The sequence below is a fragment of the Saimiri boliviensis genome, chromosome 1, assembly GCF_048565385.1.
Source record: "Saimiri boliviensis isolate mSaiBol1 chromosome 1, mSaiBol1.pri, whole genome shotgun sequence".
Classification (NCBI taxonomy): Eukaryota; Metazoa; Chordata; class Mammalia; order Primates; family Cebidae; genus Saimiri; species Saimiri boliviensis.
In genome coordinates, this window is record NC_133449.1 from 90,004,894 (window position 1) to 90,028,845 (window position 23,952).

General features: G+C 38.6%; 1 protein-coding gene and 1 non-coding gene across 6 annotated transcripts in view; both read left to right on the forward strand.

Moving 5' to 3' along the window:
* Positions 1-23,952, forward strand: part of FBXO11 (F-box protein 11) — a 107,530-nt gene that overhangs the window by 48,815 nt on the left and 34,763 nt on the right. The gene's annotated exons all lie outside the window — the stretch shown is intronic.
* LOC120362097 (U6 spliceosomal RNA) lies at positions 12,948-13,054 on the forward strand. The gene has a single exon (XR_005578098.1). It is a non-coding gene; the product is annotated as a U6 spliceosomal RNA (small nuclear RNA).

Here is a 23,952-nt window from a genome sequence, read left to right on the forward strand (position 1 = left end):
TAATAAATGGCATTGGGAAAACTGGCTAACCATATGCAGAAAGCTGAAACTGGATTCCTTCCTTATACCGTATACAAAAATTAACTCCAGATGGATTAAAGATTTAAACATAAGACCTAAAACCATAGAAAATCTAGGCAGTGTCGTGTCGTTCAGGATATAGGCCTAGGCAAGGACTTCATGACTAAATACCTCAAGCAATGGCAACAAAAGCCAAAATAAATAAATAGGATCTAGTTAAACTTAAGAGCTTCTGCACAGTGAAGAAGCTCTTATCATTAGAGCAAACAGGCAATGAACAAAATGGTAAAAAAAATTTTGCAATCTACCCATCTGACAAAGAGCTAATAACCAAAATCTACAAAAAACTTAAATTTATAAGGAAAAAACAGTCCCATCAAAAAGTAGGCGAAGGATATGAACAGACACTTCTCAAAAGAAGACATTTTATGCAGCCAGTAAGCACATGATAAAAAAGCTCATCATCACTGGTCATTAGAGAAATGCAAAGCAAAACTACATTGAGATACCACCTCAGTGCCAGTTAGAATGACGATCATTAAAAAATCAGGAGACAGCTGGGCGCAGTGGCTCACGCCTGTAATCCCAGAACTTTGGGAGGCCGAGGTGGGTGGATCGAGACCATCCTGGTCAACATGGTGAAACCCCGTCTCTACTAAAAATACAAAAAATTAGCTGGGCGTGGTGGTGCGTGCCTGTAATCCCAGCTACTCAGGAGGCTGAGGCAGGAGAATTGCCTGAACCCAGGAGGCGGAGGTTGCGGTGAGCCAAGATCACACCATTGCACTCCAGCCTGGGTAACAAGATGGAAACTCCGTCTCAAAACAAAACGAAACAAAAACAAAAAAATCAGGAGACAACAGATGCTGGAGAGGATGTGGAGAAATAGGAATACTTTTACACTGTTGGTGGGATTATAAATTAGTTCAACCATTGTGGAAGACAGTGTGGCGATTCCTCAAGGATCTAGAACTAGAAATACAATCTGACCCAGCAATCCCATTACTGGGCATATACCCAAAGGTTTATAAATCATTCTATTATAAAGACACATGCACATGTATGTTTATTGCATCACTGTTCACAAAGGCAAAGACTTGGAACCAACCCAAATGCCCATCAGTGGTAGACTGGGTAAAGAAAATGTGGCACATATACACCATGGAATAGTATGCAGCCCCCAAAAAAGATGAGTTCATGTCCTTTGCAGGGACATGGAGAAAGCTGGAAACTGTCATTCTCAGCAAACTGACACAAGAACAGAAAACCAAACACTTGCTTGTTCTCATTCATAAGTAGGTATTAAACAATGAGAACACATGGATGCAGGGAGGGGAACATCACACACTGGGGCATGCCAGGGGTGAGGGGCTAGGGGAGGGATAGCAGGGGGTGGGGGGATTGGGGAGGGATAGCATTAGGAGAAATTCTAATACAGATAATGGGGGGATGGATGCAGCAAACCACCATGGCACATGTATACCTATGTAACAACCTGCATGATCTGCACATGTACCCCAGAATTTAAAGTGTAATAATACTTTTTAAATGGACTTAAAAAAAATGACTCTAGAGTAAAATAATTCTTAATTAAGGCTAAGGATTGAAAACTTAGATTTTAATTGTTATTTGAATTTATTAGTCAGCCGTGTGAAATATAGCTGATTTCTTGTGTCCTGGCTGTTGGAGATTCTTTGGTTGTGCGCTCTCTGGCAAATGAGTTAACCAATCACGGCACAGTGATAAAAATGAGTAGTTTAACTATTTGGAATAAAGTGCCCAGCAGTTTCATTTATCTGAACACTAAGAAACAGAAGCAGTAAAGACTTCTGAGCAACATAGCATAGTTCTAAAACCCGTGTTCTTTATTCTTGGAAAAAATCTTTTAAGCTCTCATTTAGTGTGTCACTTAGTGTTTAGCTCTCGTTTAGTGTTTACTCTGTAAAAACAGACATGTCTAGTAAGCTTTTTATCAGTTTATCAGAGAAGAGAGGATTTTATAGTTAGGCCATGGACAACTAGAAACAGCAAAATATCAGCAAGAAAAGGGGAAAAAAATCTATAAACTTTTCAGGAGAACCTCAAGAAACTAAGCATTTAGGGTAACTTATTCTAGAAAATGGCTTTGTAATTACAAATCAACAGGAAGTAGGACAAATCTAAAAAATAAAATAAAAATAAATAAAATAGCTTTGTACTGATAAATGGAGCCCTCAGGATCTCAGGTCTCATCCTAGCACGAGACAATGGACTATTTCATGATCCTAATGATTATCTTATAATAAGAAAGTATTATTTTAAGAATATTCTTGTCTTAAAAGATAACATAATTGGCTTTGGAAATATTTTTAACCAAAATGATTAAAATTAAAATTCTGTGTTAGTGCTTAAAGGGTGTAAACCCCCAGCTATCTTGAAAGCATAACTGTGAAAACACTTTGAGGACTACAAATAAGAACGAGGAAAGCTTTAGCTATTTGTATATGAGGGATTGGAAGAGAACCTTTCTTGAGGTCTCACCCATTTATAAAAATGTACTCTTTTTGTGTATGTATGTAAATCATCTAGGGCCTGTTACTTTTAAATCTTGCCAAGTTTCCCCCCACCTTCCTTTACAACGCCAATCGGTAAAATTAGTTTATTCTTCTTTGAAAAATCTAAGATCTGAAATTCAATTCAGGCTTAACCCTAAAATCACGTTAAAAGTGAACTATCGACTTGGGCACAGGTTGTTCTCCAAATTCTTAATGTTTTTTTCATTTTTTATTTTTGTATTTTAATATTTTGAACTCTGGATGATCTTGAGATTAGTGGGTACATTTTATTGTAGTGTTTCTGCTCACATATCTCATCTTAGAATCAAGAAAGGAAATGCATTTCTCTGAAGGGTGGCTTTAAATTACCTATATTGCTTATCAGTTCTGTTAGTGCCATTAATTGCTTAAGTAAATGTTGATATGAATTCCTTTAATTTTACAGATATTAGTACTTTTTCTAGATTTAGTAAAACCAAAAGTCAGTTCAGGTTTTTGCATTTGTATTGTTTTTCATTAAGTGTATATGCTTTAGAACATTGTTATTGACATCAGTCTGAGGTTTACTGCATGAAAACTTGGATAATTGGGCCTACACCGTGGCTTACACCTGAAATCCCAGCATTTTGGGAGGCTGAGGTGGGTGGATCACCTGAGGTCATGAGTTCAAGACCAGCTTGGCCAACTTGGCGAAACGCCGTCAGTACTTAAATACAAAAATTAGCTGGGCATGGTGGCAGATGCCTGTAGTCCCAGCTACTCAAGACAGGGGGACAGGGAGAATTGCTTGAACCTGGGAGGTGGGGTTTGCTGTGAGCCAAGATCCTGCCACTGCACTCTAGCCAGGGTGATAGAGTGAAACTCCATCTCAGGAAAAAAAAAAAAAGGAAAGAAAACTTGGGTAATTTGTGTTTTTTTTTTTCCTAGTTTGCACTCTTCAGTTGTGTTAGTTTCCCTTTAGTTTCAGTTAATCATTTATATTGACCTAAGTCAGTGATGTTTTTAAAAGATATTTTGGCGCCATCTGCTGTTCTTTAATGTAATATTTTATCTACTTTGGTAAAGATTTGAAATATATGTATGTGTATGTATATATGTATTTGCCAATATAAAGCACAAAATAATGGCGATTTTAAAAGTCTGCTGCATCTGCTTTATGATTCTTATGTTTCCGGCTGCAAAGACTCTTATAATTTTGGTGGTAAGGAACAGGCTTGCCTAAAAAATACTTCTGCAGTCCTACATCTGCCAGTTTTGTATATTCACTCAATGCCTTTGAGTTCCTGAGGACTTCCTTCTCCAGTTTACTATGGCTTCTCATGACAAAGCACCTGAGTTAGGTTTGCTCATTTTTTAACGTCCCTTCTCTCTGAACACGTAGTTTTTCATCTTTTATAGTTCCTATCTTACCCCAAACCACATCCCTATCCATGCTATGAAATCTATCCCCCATGATTATTTTCATTGATTTTCTTTTTTTTTTTTTTTTTTTTTTTTTTGAGACGGAGTCTTTCTCTTGTTACCCAGGCTGGAGTGCAATGGCGCGATCTTGGCTCACCACAACCTCCACCTCCTGGGTTCAGGCAATTCTCCTGCCTCAGCCTCCTGAGTAGCTGGGATTACAGGCACATGCCACCATGCCCAGCTAATTTTTTGTATTTTTAGTAGAGACGGGGTTTCACCATGTTGACCAGGATGGTCTCGATCTCTTGACCTCGTGATCCACCCGCCTCGGCCTCCCAAAGTGCTGGGATTACAGGCTTGAGCCACCACACCCGGCCTCATTGATTTTCTTTTTTTTTTTTTTTTGAGACAGTGTCTTGCTCTGTCGCCAGGCTGGAGTGCAGTGTCGCCATCTAGGCTCACTGTAACCTCTGCCTCCCAAGTTCTGGTGATTCTCCTGCCTCAGTCCCGTGAGTAGCAGGGACTACAGACGTGTGCTACCATGCCCAGCTAATTTTTGTATTTTAAGTACTGACGGGGTTTCACCATGTTGGCCAGGATGGTCTCCGTCTCTTGACCTCGTGATCTGCCCTCCTCAGCCTCCCAAAGTACTAGGATTTACAGGCGTGAGCTACCACGCCTGGCCCTATTTTTATTGATTCTCTAAGCTTTTACATAGGTCAGTTGTATTGAAGATACAGAATCTTATTTTATATTCATCATCTTTATTTGTCTCATATGATCTGGGTCTATATAGTAGTATAGCTACATATATATGTCTGTATGAAAACCATAAAATTACTGTGGTGGCTCACGAGTATAATCCCAACACTGGGAGGCTGAGGCAGGAGGATCACTTGAAGCCAAGAGTTTGAGACCAGCCTGGGCAACAAAATGAAACCCTGTCTCTACTGATTAAAAATAATAATGCTGATTTGCTCGTTAATGGCTGTGTGTATCTTTTCTGTCCAAGTAAATGGCGTGTTCTTTGTTTATGGGGCAATTTATATACTGATTTTGTAATCTCTTAATAGTAAATCTATGTTCACTATTAGGTCTGCAGACTTGGAAATCTGGTGCCCTAATAAAAAGAATTAGTGCAGGTGAACTTTGAATAAAATATTAAGTTTTTGTGCATAAATAGTGTGATGTCTATATTGGCTGCTCAGAATTATCCCACTATCACATGTAAACATTGTCTATTTTTTTTTTTTGCTCCGATGGGCTACATACAACATTCTTACCCCCCAACTCATCCTAGTATAACTTTTAAGTCATATACTTAAAGCTTAATTTATGTTTCTTCAACTTGGATAATATCTATAGACTCCCTTCTTTGTATCATGACATTCATGGTTTTGCTTTTTACCACTGTGCTGTTTCAGTTCTGTATTTTCATTATCACCATTGATAACATAATTATCCTATTGTTGGTGAAGTCTTCTTCATTGGTTTATATGTAGGTTGATTGTTGAAGTTGAAAAGTGAATATTCACCTTATTATAAATATGGAGATTTTACCTCTGTAGTGCTGAATATTTGCTAAAATTATGTTTCATTCTCCACTAATTGATATTACTGTCCATAGGCCACTCAAAAGGTTATTTCTAGCTGTTTTGATGGATTTTCTTTTTATATACCACTTACTGTCTTTTATGTCCTCAAGTTTTTCCAAGTTCCCTACTATGTAATCTGTTACCTTTTTTTTTTTTTTTTTTTCAAGGAAATTTCATTCCTAGAGCCCTCTTCCAATGTGTGCTGGTTTCTTTGGACCTATTTTATACCCTTTTATCTTGGGATTCTTTCCCTTTGTTGTTTTCCTGAGATTACTTCATTTATTGCTGTATATCATGTCTTCCTCTTGTTTACTCCTTAGTTTTGCTGAAATATATCTTCCAGTAGTTTCTTAAGAAGGATTGTGGAGGAGATTAACTTTGTAAGTCTCTGCATGTCTGGAAATTTCTTTAATATACTCTTATGTTTGTTTGGTGGTTTGATGGGGAGATATAGCTTGTTTTGAGATCCACATATCATCATATCCTTTGTTGTACTTGAATTTTCCAAGTTGAAAGCTTCTTGTTTGTTTGTTTTTCATCTTTAGAGATGGGATTCCACTTGGTTGTCTAGGCCTGGAGTACATAGTGCAATCGTAACACACTGCAGCCTTATCCTTAGGCTCAAGTGATCCTCCTGCCTCAGCCTCCTGAGTAGCTGGAGCTACAAGTGTGGACCACCATACCTGACTTTCTCTCAGGTTTTGAGGAACTTTGATATCTCTGTCTTCTTTTGTAGGGTCTCCTATACTTTACTAGGCAATCTTCTTTTTCTACTTGGCTTCAGCAGGCAACATTCCTTTTTTTTTTTTTTTTTTTTTTTTTTTCCTTTTAGAAATGGAGTTTCACTCGTTGCGCAGGCTGGAGTGTAATGGCACAATCTCGGCTCACTGCAGCCTCTGCCTTTCAGGTTCAAGCAATTCTCCTGCCTTAGCTTCCCGAGTAGCTGGGAATTTAGGTGTGCACCACCACTTCAGGCTAATTTCTTATTTTTATTAGAGGCGGGGTTTCACTGTGATGTTCAGGCTGGTCTCACACTCCTGACCTCAGGTGATCAGACCACCTTGGCTTCCCAAAGTGCTGGGACCGCACCTGGCCACGTTCCTTTATTTTTGTGTGTTTCAGAAATCTGTTGAAATTTCATGTACACTGATGATGTCCATACTGTTTTCTTTGTTGTAGGGATTTCATTTTCTTACTAATTACACTAAAGAGTCTCAGAGATTGATTAGGTCCCATTTGTCTATTTTGGGTTTTGTTGCCATTGCTTTTGGCATTTTGGTCATGAAGTCCTTGCCTACGCCTATGACCTGAATGGTTTTGCCTAGATTTTCTTCTAGGGTTTTTATGGTGTTAGGTCTGATGTTTCTGGAGTTAATTTTGGTGTAAGGTGTCAGGAAGGGGTCCTGTTTCTGCTTTCTGCACATGGCTAGCCAGTTTTCCCAACACCATTTATTAAACAGGGAATCCTTTTCCCATTGCTTGTTTTTGTCAGGTTTGTCGAAGATCGGATGGTTGTAGATATGTTGTATTTCCTCTGAGGCCTCTGTTCTGTTCCATTGGTCTATATCTCTGTCTTGGTACCAGTACCATGCTGTTTTGATTACTGTAGCCTTATAGTATAGTTTGAAGTCCAGTAGTGTGATGCCTCCTGCTTTGTTCTTTTTGCTTAGAATTGACTTGGCTATGCGGGCTCTCTTTTGGTTCCATATGAAGTTTAAGGTGTTTTTTTCCAGTTCTGTGAAGAAGTTCATTGGTAGCTTGATGGGAATAGCGTTGAATTTGTAAATTACTTTGGGCGGTATGGCCATTTTCATGATGTTGATTCTTCCTAACCATGAGCATAGAATGTTTCTCCATCTGTTTGTGTCCTCTCATTTCGTTGAGCAGTGGCTTGTAGTTCTCCTTGAAGAGGTCCTTTACGTTCCTTGTTAGTTGTATTCCTAGGTATTTTATTCTCTTTGTAGCAGTTGTGAATGGCAGTTCGTTCTTCATTTGGCTCTCTTTAAGTCTGTTACTGGTGTATAGGAATGCTTGTGATTTTTGCACATTGATTTTGTATCCTGAGACTTTGCTGAAGTTGTTTAACTCCACAGCTTCTGCACAGCAAAAGAAGCAGTCAGTAGAGTGACTCGGCAACCAACAGAATGGGAAAAAATTTTTGCAGTCTACCCATCTGACAAGGGGCTGATATCCAGAATTTACAAAGAACTAAAACAGATCTACAAGAAAAAAACAAACAAGCCCATTCAAAAGTGGGCAAAGGATATGAACAGACACTTTACAAAAGAAGACATACAGGAGACTAACAAACATATGAAAAAATGCTCAGCATCACTGTTCATTAGAGAAATGCAAATCAAAACCACATTGAGATACCATCTCACACCAGTTAGAATGGCGATCATTAAAAAATCTGGAGACAACAGATGCTGGAGAGGATGTGGAGAAATAGGAAGAACACTTTTACACTGTTGGTGGGAGTGTTCAACCATTGTGGAAGACAGTGTGGCAATTCCTCAATGACCTAAAAATAGAAATCCCATTTGACCCAGCAATCCCATTACTGGGTATATATCCAAAGGACTATAAATCATTCTACTATAAGGACACATGCACACGAATGTTCATTGCAGCACTGTTTACAATAGCAAAGACCTGGAACCAACCGAAATGCCCATTGATGATAGACTGGATAGGGAAAATGTGGTACATATACACCATGGAATATTACACAGCCATCAAAAACTATGAGTTTGTGTACTTTGTAGGGACATGGATGAACCTGGAAACGATCATTCTCAGCAAACTGACACAAGAGCAGAAAATCAAACAGCGCGTGTTCTCACTCATAGGCGGGTGTTGAGCAATGAGAACACATGGACACAAGGAGGGGAGCACTACACACTGGGGTCCGTTGGGGGGAAATGGGGGAGGGACAGGGGAGTAGGGAGGTGGGAAGAGATAGCATGGGGAGAAATGACAGATACAGGTGAGGGGAAGGAAGGCAGCAAACCACACTGCCATGTGTGTACCTGTGCAACAATCTTGCATGTTCTTCACATGTACCCCAAAACCTAAAATGCAATTAAAAAAAAAAAAAAGAGTCTCAGAGATAAAATGAGTCTACCTACAAGAATCCTGGGCAGTATGGTGAGACCCCATCTCTACAAAAAAACACACGTGCGCTTTTGGTCCTAGCTTCTTAGGAGGCTGAGGTGTGTGTAGGAGGATCACTTGAACTCTGGAAGTCAAGGCTGCAGTGAGCTGTGATCGCACCACTGCAGTCTATCCTGGGCGACAGAGTGAGACCCTGTTGCAAAAACAAACAAACAAAAATTAAGTCTAACTAATCTGTCATTTTTCCCCAAATTTTTATTTTTAAACATTAGAAATTTAACTGTACTAAGTAACTTGAACACTAAATCCCTAACAATGATACAGTGATCTCACAATTCCAAAAAGTGATTCCTGATTTCATGTTCTGTTTTATAGATAATTTCATGTTCTGTTTTATAATCTTTTCTGTGGATAATGGCAAAAACATTAGCAGGGGTGAGTGACTGAGCTGTAAGATTTTTAGGTTTTTACTTTGTTTCATCCCTACCATTATTACCACCACCCCAATCCAGGCCTTTTTTCTAATTTATTGATGTTATTGAAGGAATCTTTTTTGTTGTGCCTTAGTTTCTTATATGTACATTGCTGCCAAAGCCAAAAGGTTTGATAAATGTTACAACAGTAATTGAAAATTTTCCGCTTAAAAACAGAAAACAGAATAAAGACCAGTTATTTTACCTTGACATTCAGGACTTTTCTTTGACTCCCATGGTTCTCAAAGTGTGATCCTGGTCTACCATCAGCAGCATCTCTGGGAATGTGTTAGCATTGCAAATTCTCATTCCTCCCTAATTCTCTGAATCAGAAATTACGGAGGTAGAGCCTAGCAATCTGTGTTTTGGTTTTTGGTTTTGAGATGCAATGGAATGTTCCACCCCCGCTCCCCAGTTGGGCAGGCTGGAGTGTAGTGGTGCAATCTCGGCTCACTGCTATCTCCACCTCCCAGGTTCAAGAGATTCTCCTTACTCAGCCTCTCGAGTAGCTGGGATTACAGGTATGTGCCACTGCACCCAGCTAATTTTTGTATTTTTAGTAGAGATGGGGTTTCACCACATTGGCCAGGCTGGTCTCTAACTCCTGACCTCAGGTGATTCTACAGGCATGAGCCACCATGCCCGGCCAGCAATCTGTTTTAGCCAAACTTCCACATAATTCTGATTAATTTATGCTTTGAGAACTGTTAATCTAGTTTGTCCCTCTCATTTTACAGGCAAAGAATTGAGGTCTGTAGAGATTAATTGAGTTGTCCAAAGTCATACAGCTAGGTATAGTTTTCTGTTATTTATTTTAATTTTATTCAGTTTTCCCCCAGTATTCAATAGTTTTCTTTCTAATACTCCATATTTGATTTGACTTTTTACAAGTTGTAATTACAAATAAGTCTAAGATGGGAAAGTTGGAGAAAACTTTATAGAGAACATGAGATTTGACTGAACAATAAACATTAAGTAGAGAGAAAAGAGGGGAGTGTTATAAGTAGTAGGACCACAGTGAATAAAGGTATAATTAGGTTTAAAAAAAAAAAAAAAGAAAGGTCCTGGGAACAGAATTGGCAAGTTGGACTAATAACAACTAGGTGTTCCTTTATATGAATAAAGTAATTATCACAGTGCCTGGTGTGTTATAATGAATGTTAACTGCCATTATTGGTGTTGGCTGGTGTTATTGGTTGTGTTGTTGATTTTGTTATTATTGTTAGAGAAGTCAAACAGAACTGAAGTTAAAGCTGTGGGTTTCCGAATCAAATCTCAGCCCTGCTGTTTACTGTTTGACTTAAGTTAATCTCTCCTAAACTTCAGTATCCACATTTGTAAAATGGGAATAATAGTGTCAGTCTCATAGGGTGGTTGTAACAAACAAAATAAATGTTGATGCTATAATGGCTTTATAATAAGTACTTTAATGTCAACTATTAAATGTCTTGGCTTGGTAAATCATTTGATTCTGAGTGACTTAATGTCAAAAATCATAATTATTCTTAAAGGATAAATTTGTCATGATTGAAGAGTTCACAAATATGGCCAAGGCAGAAAACCTTAATAACGGAACTGGTTAAGTAAACTCAAGGGACTGATGAAATGAATATTGGGACATTGATATCCTGCAGCCGTTGAAAACTGTGTTTCAGAAAAAATTTTATGACATGCATCATGAGCTTATTTCATATTCATGATACAGTAACAATGAAAAAGAAAGATACCAGGCAGTACATAGTGTCTCAAATTATATAACTTGTTTAAAGTATTGCTCAAAGAATATTCTTAAACATTAATGAGGATAAACTCTGAGACTTTGAGTAACTGTTTTCTCTTGTGTGTTTTTCTTCAGATTTTTTAAGCGAACATACTTTTATAACTAGGAAAAAATTAATGTGACACATACTTTGAAACTAGCAGGATTGTTGGAATAGTTTTATGGCCTCTCCAAATGACTGCTGATACTTTAAAGGGAACAGTATTCATTTTTATCTGCGGTCAGCACAAGCCTCCAGCTGGAATTTGAAATATATTTTGAGTGGACCTTGCTAACTTTCAGTATCCCACCTCAATTATGATAATAGCTAATGTTGAGAGGTCATCTCTACCAGGTACTGTTAAGTATTACTAATCTTACTTAATCTTCACAATAATTTTATATGGTAAGCACCATGATTTATCTCCATTTTATAGATGAATTTAAAATTAGTGAAGGAGCTTAAGTTAAAGAGGTTAAAGCACTTGTGCAAGATAACAGGGTGGTTACTAAGCCAGGAATCTAACCAAGAGCCAGACTTTCTTGAGCCTGTATCCTTAGTCATTGTGCTGTACTATCTCCACATATTAATATTTACAATGCTAAAACATCTGAGGAGCTACCTATTAAGAAAAGGAAGGGTCTAATTTAATGTTGTGGTATTTCTATATATTTGAATAAGATGTGACATGGAAAAGTATTATTTTATCTTTAAAAAATTTTTGGGCCAGGCGCAGTGGCTCACACCTGTAATCCCAGCACTTAAAAAGGCCAATGCAGGCAGATCACAAGGTCAGGAGTTCAAGACCAGCCTGGCCAACGTGGTAAAACCCTGTCTATATTAAAAATACAAAAATTAGCTCGGCATGGTGGTGTGCGCCTGTAATCCCAGCTACTTGGGAGGCAGAGGTGGGAGAACGGCTTGAAACCTGGGAGGTAGAGGTTGCAGTGAGCTGAGATCGTGCCACTGCACTCTAGCCTGGGTGACAGAGCAAGATGCCATCTCAAGAAAAGCCTTCAAATTAAACATTTCCAAAAGGTTTGTGCCCCTTCCCGTGGTATTTTTTATAGGCTAATAGACTCCTAATGAATGTATCCAGTATTAGTAAAATTAATTTGACAATTATACGCTCACGCGTATAATCCCAACATTTTGGGAGGCCGAGGCTGGCGGATCATGAGGTCAAGAAACTGAGACCATCATGGCCAACATGGTTAAACCCTGTCTCTACAAAAAATACAAAAAATTAGCCGGGTATGGTGGTGCGTGCCTGTAGTCCCAGCTACTCGGGAGGCTGAAGCAGAATTGCTTGAAACCAGAAAACGAAAGTTATAGTGAGCCAGGATCATGCCATTGCACTCCATCCTGGCAATAGAGCAAGACTCCATCTCAAAATCTAAAAAAAAAAAAAAAATGTGGGGCTCTGGGGCTTAACCATCTGATTTCATATTCTGCCTCTGCTGCTTAATACTTTGTGACCTAGCATGAGTTGCCTAACCTCTCTTTGCCTGGTTTCCTTATCTGTAACATAGGAATAATAATTTGTCCCTTACGAAGTTGATGCAAGGATTCAATGAACTGATACAGGTATAAAACACTTAAAACAGTAGTGCCTGCACATGTTAAGTTTTTAGTGTTAGGTACACTGTCAACAGTGTTAGGTACACTGTCAGCAGTAATAGTACTATTTATTTGAATTACTATCATTATTATCATCCATCATCATTTGTATTGCTATAACAAACTTTTAAAAGACACCCAAATTGTAGTGTAAAGTTAAAAACATTACATCTAGAGTCCATTGACTTAAAAATTATTTTGCTACCACTTACTGGCTTTCTAACCTTACGCATTTCACTTAACCTTAATGGCCTGAACTGCCCGTCAATAAAACAAGTTAATATTTTTCTTGTCGGGTAATTTCTTCATTTGTAAAAAACATTACTAGAAACTATGTTGCAGTACCAGAAATTATAGTTAAACTATGGGACTATGAAAGAGAACTGATGATGCTGAGATCCCCCATCCTCTCCTCTCTCTGGTGAGGTCCATTTTTCTTCTTTTAATAAAATGGTTTCTTGATATAGAGAAGATTAGCATGGCCCCTGCCCAAGAGTGACATGCACATTTGTGAAGTGTTATATATTTTTTAAAAAGTTGTTTCATGTTTGAATTCACAAAGGGAAAGATTCAGCATTTAGTGCTTATAAGAATATAATAGCCATATTTTCATTTTGCTCTTCATGCTTCATACTCCTGCTCTTATACTCCTTGCCCATAAACTAAAGACATTGCTAGAAATTTTTAAATTTCATGTGAAAAGAAAATTATGGACAGGCTACATTGTTTTAAGCTGTGTGCATATGACGATTTGTGTCCTGTTTTATACTTTCATAACACCTGCATGTGTCCATGGTATGGCAGTTACTATATTGCTTCGATTATTTGTTACATATGTCACTCCCCTACTAGAACAATTCCCTCAGTGGTGGACATTTATATTCACAATGACTATAAACAGATGAAAATTAATAGGCTGGGCGCAGTGGCTCAATGCCTGTAATCCCAGCACTTTGGGAGGCCAACGCAAGGTGGATCATGAGGTCAGGAGTTCAAGACCAGCCTGGCCAGCGTAGTGAAACCCTGTCTTTACTAAAAATACAAAATTAGCTGGGCATGATGGCATGCACCTGTAGTTCCAGCTACTTGGGAGGCTGAGGCAGGAGAATCGCTTGAACCTGGGAGACAGAGGTTGTGGTGAGCCGGTATTACACCACTGCACTCCAGCCTGGGCAACAGAGCGAGCTCAAAAAGAAAAGAAAATTAATAGCATTTGGTTGATAATGTCTGTGAATCCAAGGTTAGGCAAAAAAAAAAAAAAAAAAAAAAAGGTTTGATTTAATTGTTAATTTGGGGCTATGGTCATTCTGGTCTTAAATTAATGACATATTTGATACTCTGGTCATATCAACTACTGCTTGGTTATATAACACTACTTTTGAATTTCATTGTCCAATTGAACTTGGATTGAACTTAGGTATGTTAAATCTTTGGAAGTTAGTAACTTTAAAAATCATTTTTGGCTGGGCGCGGTGGCTCAAGCCTGTAATCCCAGCACTTTGGGAGGCCGAGGCGGGTGGATCACAAGGTCAAGAGATCGAGACCATCTTGGTCAACATGGTGAAACCCCGTCTCTACTAAAAATACAAAAAAAATAGCTGGGCATGGTGGTGCGTGCCTGTAATCCCAGCTACTCAGGAGGCTGAGGCAGGAGAATTGCCTGAACCCAGGAGGCGGAGGTTGCGGTGAGCCGAGATCGCGCCATTGCACTCCAGCCTGGGTAACAAGAGCGAAACTCCGTCTCAAAAAAAAAAAAAACAAAAAAAAAATAAATAAATAAAAATCATTTTTTTCTTCCTTGTTAAAATAGAAAATTATTGTATGTATTTTAGGAAGTTTGACTCTTAGGAAATACTGAACGTGAAAAACTAGAGGAACAAATACGAGAATGGAAGAAAACATTTTTTAATATTCCATTCTAGGGAGAGACTGTTTTACACTCCTTTTCCAAAAGCAATGAGAGAAAATGTCTTAAGAGAACAGAATGTGATATGTAACAGGAAAGAATTAAAGTTAAGTTACTCTCAAGAAACTTAAATCCTTGAATTAGTAGCTGTCAGTTGGAAATTTTCTTTTTAATCGAATAAAGTTACGAACTTTTGTCAATTCTGGGCCCACAGACATATTTTACTTATTTTTTAAAATTTGTTTCAAATTCATGAATCTGTGGACATTTTTTATATACAGTATTGTTAATTTTGACATCAACACATAACAGTCCACTTTACATCATATGGCTAACTCTCAAATATTGAATGGCACGTCTACCATGAAACAGTATTGTACCATATGTAATTATGAAAGCTAGTCTATGCTTTCTGACTCCCCATTCCTAGTGTAGTGTATTTTCAGAGTGACAAAATTCTCTGTTTATCTCCAACCCAAATGACTCACTAATGCTTAAAATCTACATACTTAGTTTTATATTGGGCATTTCCACTTGAATGTCTCACAGGTACCTCAGAACTTCTTAACTCATCTTTTTTCCCCTTCCTCTTAGCCTCCAAAGTCACTGCCTTAGTACATGGCACCACTATTCATTGGCTTGCCCAAATCAACATTAATTTGGTTCCAGCCTCTTCTCCACTCCCCAGCCCACTGTATCCACTCATCAGGTTTTATGAGATTTACCTTGTAATGTATCTCATGTATCCATGTTTTCCATATTTATTACTGTAGCCACCTTCCTCTCTGAGTTGTATTGTGCTGTAGCTACTTTACTGGTCTCCTCCCACCAGTGCTATTTCCAGTTGTTTCCACTTTGGGTGACCTTCCTAAAACCCAGATCAGAACACAGTACTGTTCTTTTTGATACCCTTCAGTAACTATCTTTTGTTTTTAAGATAAAGTCTAAATTCTTTAGACTTAGAAAATTTATACTTATTGTAATTTATAAAAATTTATATTTAGAAAATGTGTTTTTAACAGCCTTGATAATTTGGTCTCTGCCACATCGTATAGCCATACATATGGAGCAGCTGGCAGTTCCTTGATACCTGTGCTGGAGATGAACATTTTCAAGTCTTCACACACACTCTTCCTTCTGCATGACTGACTCCCAGTTGTCATTCATTTCTCAGCTTGGACTTTATTCAGAAAACCTTATACCAACACCCAGACATCATCTAAGATTGGATTAGGTGTTCTTATATATTCCCAAAATACTTTATGCTTATCCTTACTGGATTAGATGTTCTTCTATATCCCCGCAGTACTTTCTGCTTGTTTATATCAGCATGTAACACACTGCATCTTATTGCCTGTTCAGCTGTCTTTCTCTCTCTTAGGCTGTTGAATAGCAAATACCATATTCTCTTTGATTGACTTGTTTCACCAATAACTAGCACAGTGCATGGCAAGATTTGGCTTCTGAAGATTGTTATTAAGTAAGGAAAATGCATTTTTTTTGAGTCATTTTAAGTATAATGATTTTTCAGGTGGCAAAAATTTAATGTAAGAGATTGTGTGTGTGTCTGTGTGTGGGTATGTGTGTGTGTGGGAATAACAATACATTAATGGAACTGTTATGTAACAGTATCCTAAATAAATAATTTAAAAATTGTAACTACATGTAAAATAAAATCAAACATCTGCTTACAGCAAGTCAAGTTTTTAAAAAGGAATTTTTTATAATAACTTTATTTTGGGGCTCCCTACCGTAAAATATTTAAATTTTAAGTAAACCATTTAACTTTAAAAGTATTTAAATTTTGTCTTGATTTCCATTTATGAATTTTTTTAGCAGCTAGAGAAAAGCTGTGGTAGTTTCCAACTGTGTTAGAAACAGTTGTCAAGTGTGGTTCCTTTACACTGTGAGACTGGGAGCTGTTTCTAAACACAAAGTTGTTAGTAGCACAGATTTGCCTAAGTTTCCAATCTGATCTGTGACTATGGGTAAGTTAATTGGAATTTGTGTATTTGTGGGGAAAAAAACTTCTGTCAATTAAATTCCATAAATTACTCTCTTACTTTATAACCTAAAATGTGTAGACTTTAAACCCCAGCCAGTCAATAGTATAGTTTTTTGCAAATCTTCAAGGTAAAAGTTATACAAAAATGAAAGTATTCTGCTAGCTTCAGAATAGATAGACTCAAGACACTTAGGATTCTTACTTGAATCCTAAAATAAATTTTCAGTGCTACATTCATTATCAAAGATGTCAAAGATTATTTTTAATTAAAGAAACATGTTTATTTTCCAGAAGCCTTTGCTTACTTCTGTGGTTCCTACTAATAGTGACGGTTGTACTGTATTCATAGCATAGGATTTATAGTAAAATTTAGAAATTATAAAATAAATTTTGTTATGTATGTGTGTGCAAACAACATACTTTTAAATTGCACACTAACTTCTTATCCTTTAAGACAGTGGTCCCCAGCCCTTTTTGGCACCAGTGATGGTTCCATGGAAGACTATTTTTCCATGGAACTGGAGGGGTGGATGGTTTCAGGATGAAACTTTTAACCTCATATCAGCAGACATTAGATTCTCCTAAGGAATGCATAGCTTAGATCCCTTGCATGTGCAGTTCACAATAGGGTTCACGCTTCTATGAGAATCTAATGCCTCTGACAGGAGGCAGAGTTCAGGCAGTAATGTTTGCTGGCCCACCACTCACCTCCCGCTGGGTGGCCCAGTTCCTAACTGGCCACAGGGGTTGGGGATCTCTGCTTTAAGATAACCGATAAAGGTTTAGTGAAAAACTTAAATGTGTATGTGTGTGTTTTTATATACACACACTCTTGCTAATGTAGTCATACACCACATAACAGTGTTTTCATTAACAACCGACTGTATATGACAGTGGTCCCAAAAGATTATTACCATATTTTGTTTGTTTGTTTGAGACGGAATCCAGTGGTGTAATCTTGGCTTACTGCAACCTCATGAGTTCAAGTCATTCTCGTCGTTTTCCTGCCTCAGCCTCCTGAGTAGTTGGGACTACAGGCATGGGTCACCATGCCTTGCTAATTTTTGTATTTTTAGTAGAGACAGGGTTTCACCATGTTGACCACTGGTCTTGAACTGCAGACCTCAAGTGGTCCTCCCGCCTTAGCCTCCCAAAGTGCTGGCATTACAGGTGTGAACAACCGCCTCTTGCCATGATACTATATTTTTACTATACCTTTTTCTATCTTTAGATAGGCATTTTTTCCTTCCTTCTTTCCTTCCTTCCTTCCTTCCTTCCTTCCTTCCTTCCTTCCCTCCTTCCCTCCTTCCCTCCTTCCCTCCTTCCCTTCCTTCCTCCTTCCCTCCTTTCCTCCCTCTCTCCCTCCCTCCCTCCCTCCGTCTCTCCCTCCATCTCCCACCTCCCCCTCCACCTCCTCTCTTTCGATGGAGTCTTGCTCTGTCTCTCAGGCTGGAGTGCTGTTGATGCAGTGTCAGCTCACTGTAGTCTACACCTTCCATGTTCAAGCAATTCTCCTGCCTCAGCCTCCTGAATGGCTGGGATTACAAGTGACCACCACCACACCCAGCTAATTTTTTTATTTTTAATAGAGACAGGGTTTCACCATGTTGATCAGGCTGGTCTTGAACACCTGACCTCAGATGAACTGCCTGCCTTGGCCTCCTAAAGTACAGGGATTACAGGTGTGAGCCACCACACTTAGCCTTCTCAGAACATGCTTTTGCCTTTAAGTGACAAGGGACTGTATGTGTCTGCACTGTCCAGTTGAGATAGCTACTACGTGCATGTGGCTGTTGAGCGCTTGAAATATGCCTAGTCTGAATAGAGGCATGCTGTAAGTGTTAAACATATGTACAAATTACAAAGACTTAGTTTGAAAAAAATGTAAAATATCTCAGTAATCATTTTATATTTACATGTTGAAAAGATATATTTCAGATTTGGTATGTTAAAATATGTTAAAATTAATTTCACTCATTTTTTAATGTAGCTAAATTACATATATGGATTATGTTCTATTTCTGGTGTACATCTCTGGTCTAGAACTTTTTCCTAACTAAAAATAAATTTTTCTGTAAATTATGGTTAAAATTGAACATTTTTGGTAGAGTTATTTTGTAGTGGTCTTTGATTACAACTTGACATTGAACATTAGCATTAATATTCTATTAGATGTAAAAACGAAAACTATAAAATGAAAAATTTTTGTAACTCTTTTGTTGTTGTTGTGATGAAGTTTCACTCTTGTTGCCCAGGCCAGAATGTAATGGCACGATCTCAGCTCACCACAACCTCCACCTCCTGGGTTCAAGCAATTCTCCTGCCTCAGCCTCCCGAGTAGCTGGGATTTGCAGGCATATGCCACCATGCTTGGCTCATTTTGTATTTTTAATAAAGACAGGGTTTCTCCATGTTCGTTAGGCTTGGTCTCAAACTCCCGGCCTCAGGTGATCTGCTGCCTTGGCCTCCCAAACTGCTAGGTTTACAGGTATGAGCCACCGTGCCTAGCCAAAATTATTTTAAGGTCTTGCTTTTACACTTGTTGGCACAAAACCATAACTAATCCATGATTTCATGTGTTTTGGGTTGGATCCAGTTTGGTATATCTATCATGGATAACTGGCTTTATTCATTTTTTTTTAAATGTAAAAAAATTTTTTTTTGTTTTATGTATGCCAAGTATGTCTTGGGGAATACGTCTCCGTAATTTCAGGAGGGAACAAAAAATAATGGATGTACATGTAAATGCATTTGTGGGTTTGGAGGTTGGAAGGAAGTTAAGGCAGTTCTTGTCTGGCTTACTTTTTTTCTGTAAAGTAGGATATAAGGTCATCATAGCCACTACTAGTGATGGCTTCTATGAAGAACTAACTTCCTTAATTGAGTAAAATTAAAGGGTTCTCCATAAATGGTAATCAATATTTACTGAGTACTTATTGGGCCCCAGGCTAAACAATGAAGAATATAAAAGAGGGCCCTTGCCCTCAGAGCTTCTAATTCTGTTAGGAAAGTATGGCATATAACAACAACAAAAAACTAAATACAACATAAGGCAGCTAAGGTGTATAGTAAGAAATACATGGTACATATTCAGTACTACAAGAGTTCAAAAGATGAAGCGAACCCAAATGACTAGAGATTTCTTCTAAGCTTTCTTTTTTGCTGTTATCACAGTACTAGCCAAGTAATCTTCCCAGAATGATCCCTTTTTAAGTACTTTTTGGCACTGTACTTGATTCTCAGAATAGTCAGTAGTAATTTAATATGAAAACGATACAGAAATTTAACACTCTTCAGCACAGAGTTCAAAACAGTAATTTTATAACTCATGAGTGCACAGCGAGGCACAGTGGCTCACACCTGTAATCCCAGCACTTTGGAAGGCCAGGGCAGGCAACTCATAAAGTCAGGAGATCTGAGACCATCCTGGTTAACACGATGAAACTCTTTGTCTCTACTAAAAATACCAAAAATTAGCTGCCATGGTGGCACGCGCCTGTGAGAGGCTGAGACAGGAGAATCGTTTCAACCTGGGAGGCAGAGGTTGCAGTGAGCCAAGATCATGCCACTTTGCACTTCAGCCTGGGCAACAGAGTGAGACTCTATCTCAAAAAAAAATTTAAAGAAATAACTCATGAGCATTTTAGGACAGTGTTTACAAATGGGAAGTTGAGATATCTGTGGTATTCGTGATTTAATGCATGTAGCTTCTTGAATTTATTTGCTGTATGTTTTAGGTTGCAGCTGAATACCTTCTCTTTACTGTTATTACCTCTGAATTCCTTACTTTTTGGTCTTTAATATTTGCCAAGAGAGAAGGAAAGGATTCCAGGGTGTGGTAGGTGGGTTTCTATAGTAATAAGATCTACAGATTTTTAAAAGGTAAAGGTGAGGGAGAGAAGAGGGATTGTATAGGATGAAAAGTTTGAGAGTGTACTTTTGAGTGTTGTAGAATTGTACTGACTACTGAGGGCATAGCAGACAAGCTGGTAGAGACATTAACCCACATGCATGCATACTTCAAACATTAAAATTAAATACGCAATAAGGCTGGGTACAGTGGCTCATGCCTGTAATCCCAGCACTTTGAGAGGCTGAGGTGGGCAGATCACTTGAGCTCAGGAGTTTGAGACCATCCTGGGCAACATGGCAAAATCCCATCTTCTAGAAAGTACAGAAATTAGCTGGGCTTGGTGGTGTGCACACCTGTAGTGCCAGCTACTCAGAGGTTGAGATGGGAGAATTTGATTGAGCCAGGGAAACAGGTTGTTGTGAGCTGAGATCTCACCACTGCACTCCAGCCTGGGTGACAGAGTGAGACCCTGTCTCAAAACAAAACAAACAAAAGAAATATGTAATAAGAACAAAACTGTAAATGAATAGCTAAACATTTAAGGAAGGAAAGAGGAGGAGGAAAATTTATAGGTGTCAGAAATCAGAGAAATAAAATCAAAACAGCAAGTGGGAGCTGGTGCTGCTGTATAGCACACGAGGGTTTTGGTCCTGGTTATGTTCTAAGAGGTCTGGGTTTGAGATTTATTGCACATATCGGGATAGGATATATGGCCTTGGGCCTTTGCAGAATATATCTAGAACAAAGACCCAGGCATGTGGCCTAGAACCTGAAATAACTTCCCTAACTGTGCATAGAGATTAGAAAAAGCGCCTGCTAGTCAAACGCTCAAGAACAAAGTCAGTGACAAAACAATCTAAGAAAGAATATAAAGTGTGAGTGAAATGATTAGAGATAAAAGAAGGAAATGAAGCATGCTGAGATAACAGATCAGTATGAAAAAGAAACAATAAAAATCAACTTTTAGAAATTAAAAATATAGCCAGGCACAGTGGCTCACGCCTGTAATCCCAACATTTTGGGAGGCCAAGGTGGACAGATCACCTGAGGTCAGGAGTTCAAGACCAGCCTGACCAACATGGAGAAACCCCATCTCTACTAAAAATACAAAATTAGCCAGGCATGGTGTCACATGCCTGTAATCTTGAGCTACCCAGGAGGCTGAGGCAAGAGAATCGCTTGAACCTGGGAGGTGGAGGTTGCAGTGAGCCGAGATCACACCATTGCTCTCCAGTGAAACTTCATCTTAAAAGAAAAAGAAATCGAAAATATAATCATGGAAATTGGCATTAGATCACCAGATGGGTTAAATTTCAGATTAGACATACTCTTGACTTGGCTGAAAAGGAAAAATCTAACAATAAATGGTTAAAAGAAGCAAATCTCGATCAGGCATGGTGGCTCACGCCTGTAATCCCAGCACTTTGGGAGGCCGAGGCAGGTGGATCACCTGAGGTCAGGCATTTGAGACCAGCCTGGTCAACATGGCAAAACCCCGTCTCTACTAAAAATTAAAAAAAATAGCTTGGTGTGGTGGTGAATGTCTGTAATCTTAGCTACTCAGGAGGCTGAGGCAGGAGAATCGCTTGAACCTGCGAGGCAGAAGTTACAGTGAGCCGAGACTGGGCCACTGTACTCCAGCCTGGGCAACAGAGTAAGACTGTGTCTAAAAAAAAAAAAAAGAAAAACTCATAGTACTGAGGTGTACACAGTGAAGAGATACGTCAGGCATGGTGGCTCACACCTGTAATCCCAGCTACTCAGGAGGCTGAGGTGGGAGAAACCGTTGAACCCAGGAGGTGGAGGTTGCAGTGGGCTGAGATTGTACCAGCCTGGGCAACAGAGCAAGACTCCATCTCAAAAAAAAAAAAAAAAAAAAGCAAATCTAAAATAATCCATGAAAGCAAGAAGCTGAAAATAACAGGATTTTAAAAAAGACTGATATAAACCAAAACAGAAAGCTGATAGACCAAAAATAAAATTTTAAGGCAGAAAGCATTGTTAGTGATGAAGAAAGTCATTACAGAATGAAGAATGGAATAATTCACCAGGAAGAAATAATTATCTTGAATCTGTCCATATAATACTGTCTCAAAGCACATAAAGTGGAAATTTGCCAGCAAAAAAAAAAATAAGACGACTACCTACAAATACAGTGGGAGACTTTAGCACATTTCCGTCAGAAACCAATTAATAAACCACCACCACCCGTGAAAAAGTGAAAGCATAGAGACTATTTGAACAACACAGTGAGCTAGCTCTTTTAGACATGTTTAAACCGTACTCCAAAAATTAGAGTGTAGATGTTTCTTTCAGTCACACATAGGACATTTACTAGTCATATTATTAGTATACAAACATTTGTAGAATTACACATATTAGACCATAAAGGGAGAGAGTTCCACAAATGCCTAGGCATATCACACTGGCTGCTTTCTGATTCCTGTAGTACATGGAAAATTTATGGGCTGGGTACATTGACTTACACCTGTAATAATCTCAGCACTTTGGGAGGCCATGCAGGAGGATCACTTGAGCTCAGGATTTTGAGACTGCACAACATGGTGAGATCTTGTCTCCACAAAAAAAAAAGAAAAAGAAAAAGAAAAAATCTTTTTAATTAGCCAGATGTAGTTCCAGCTCTTTGGGAGGCCAAGCTGTAAGGGTTGCTTGAGCCCAGGAGATACAGGCTGCAGCAAGCCATGATTGTACCACTGCATTCCAGCCTGGGTGACAAGGTGAGACACTGTATCTCAAAAAAAAAAAAAAATTTACTTGGTTTTCCAAGATTTGTTTGAAAGTGATGTTAATCAAATAATATTTAAATGAAATAATAATTGAAATACTGTTTGAACTCTGCATATGAGCCCAGGCATACTCCGTGTTTTACATATATTTTAAGTTTTTAGCAACTCTCAATTAGAAGATACTATTGTCATCTTTAATAGATAAGAAAATTTAGGCTGAAAAATGTTAATTTTACACCCCAGGTTAGCTGACTGGAAAACCTCTACTTTAAAATATTACACTTTTACAAACTCCTCCCCCTTTTTTATTCCTTCGTTGTTATAAAATATAGCCAGGTAGAGAAACCAACACAAAGCAAATACAGAGCTTGCTGGGTTATTATTAAGGAATTACCCTTGTAATACCAACAAGTCAAGAAACAGCACTTGGCCGCCTGCCTTGGCCTCCCGAAGTGCTAGATTACAGGCGGTGGCTCGTAATCCCAGCACTTTGGGAGACCAGGGTGGGCGGATCACCTGAGGTCAGGAGTTCAAGACCAGCCTGGCCAACAGGTTGAAACCCCGTCTCTACTAAAAATGCAAAAAGTAGCTGGGCATGTTGGTGGGTGCCTGTAATCCCAGCTCCTTGGGAGGCTGAGGCAGGAGAATCATTTGAACCCATTAGTTGGAGGTTGCAGTGAGCCAGGATCCTGCATTGCACTCCAGCCTGGGTTATGAGAATGAAACTTCGTCTCAAAAAAAAAGAAATAGCACTTTGCCAGCCACTAAGCCTTTGACGTTCCCCATTCTAATTATATTCTCCTTCCCCACTAAAAGCATTTGTATTATAGTCATTTTCTGGCTTTTTAAAAAAGAATTTGAATACCAAAGTGTACATTCTTAATGTGCTTTATAAAATTTTATTTTTCTCCCACTGT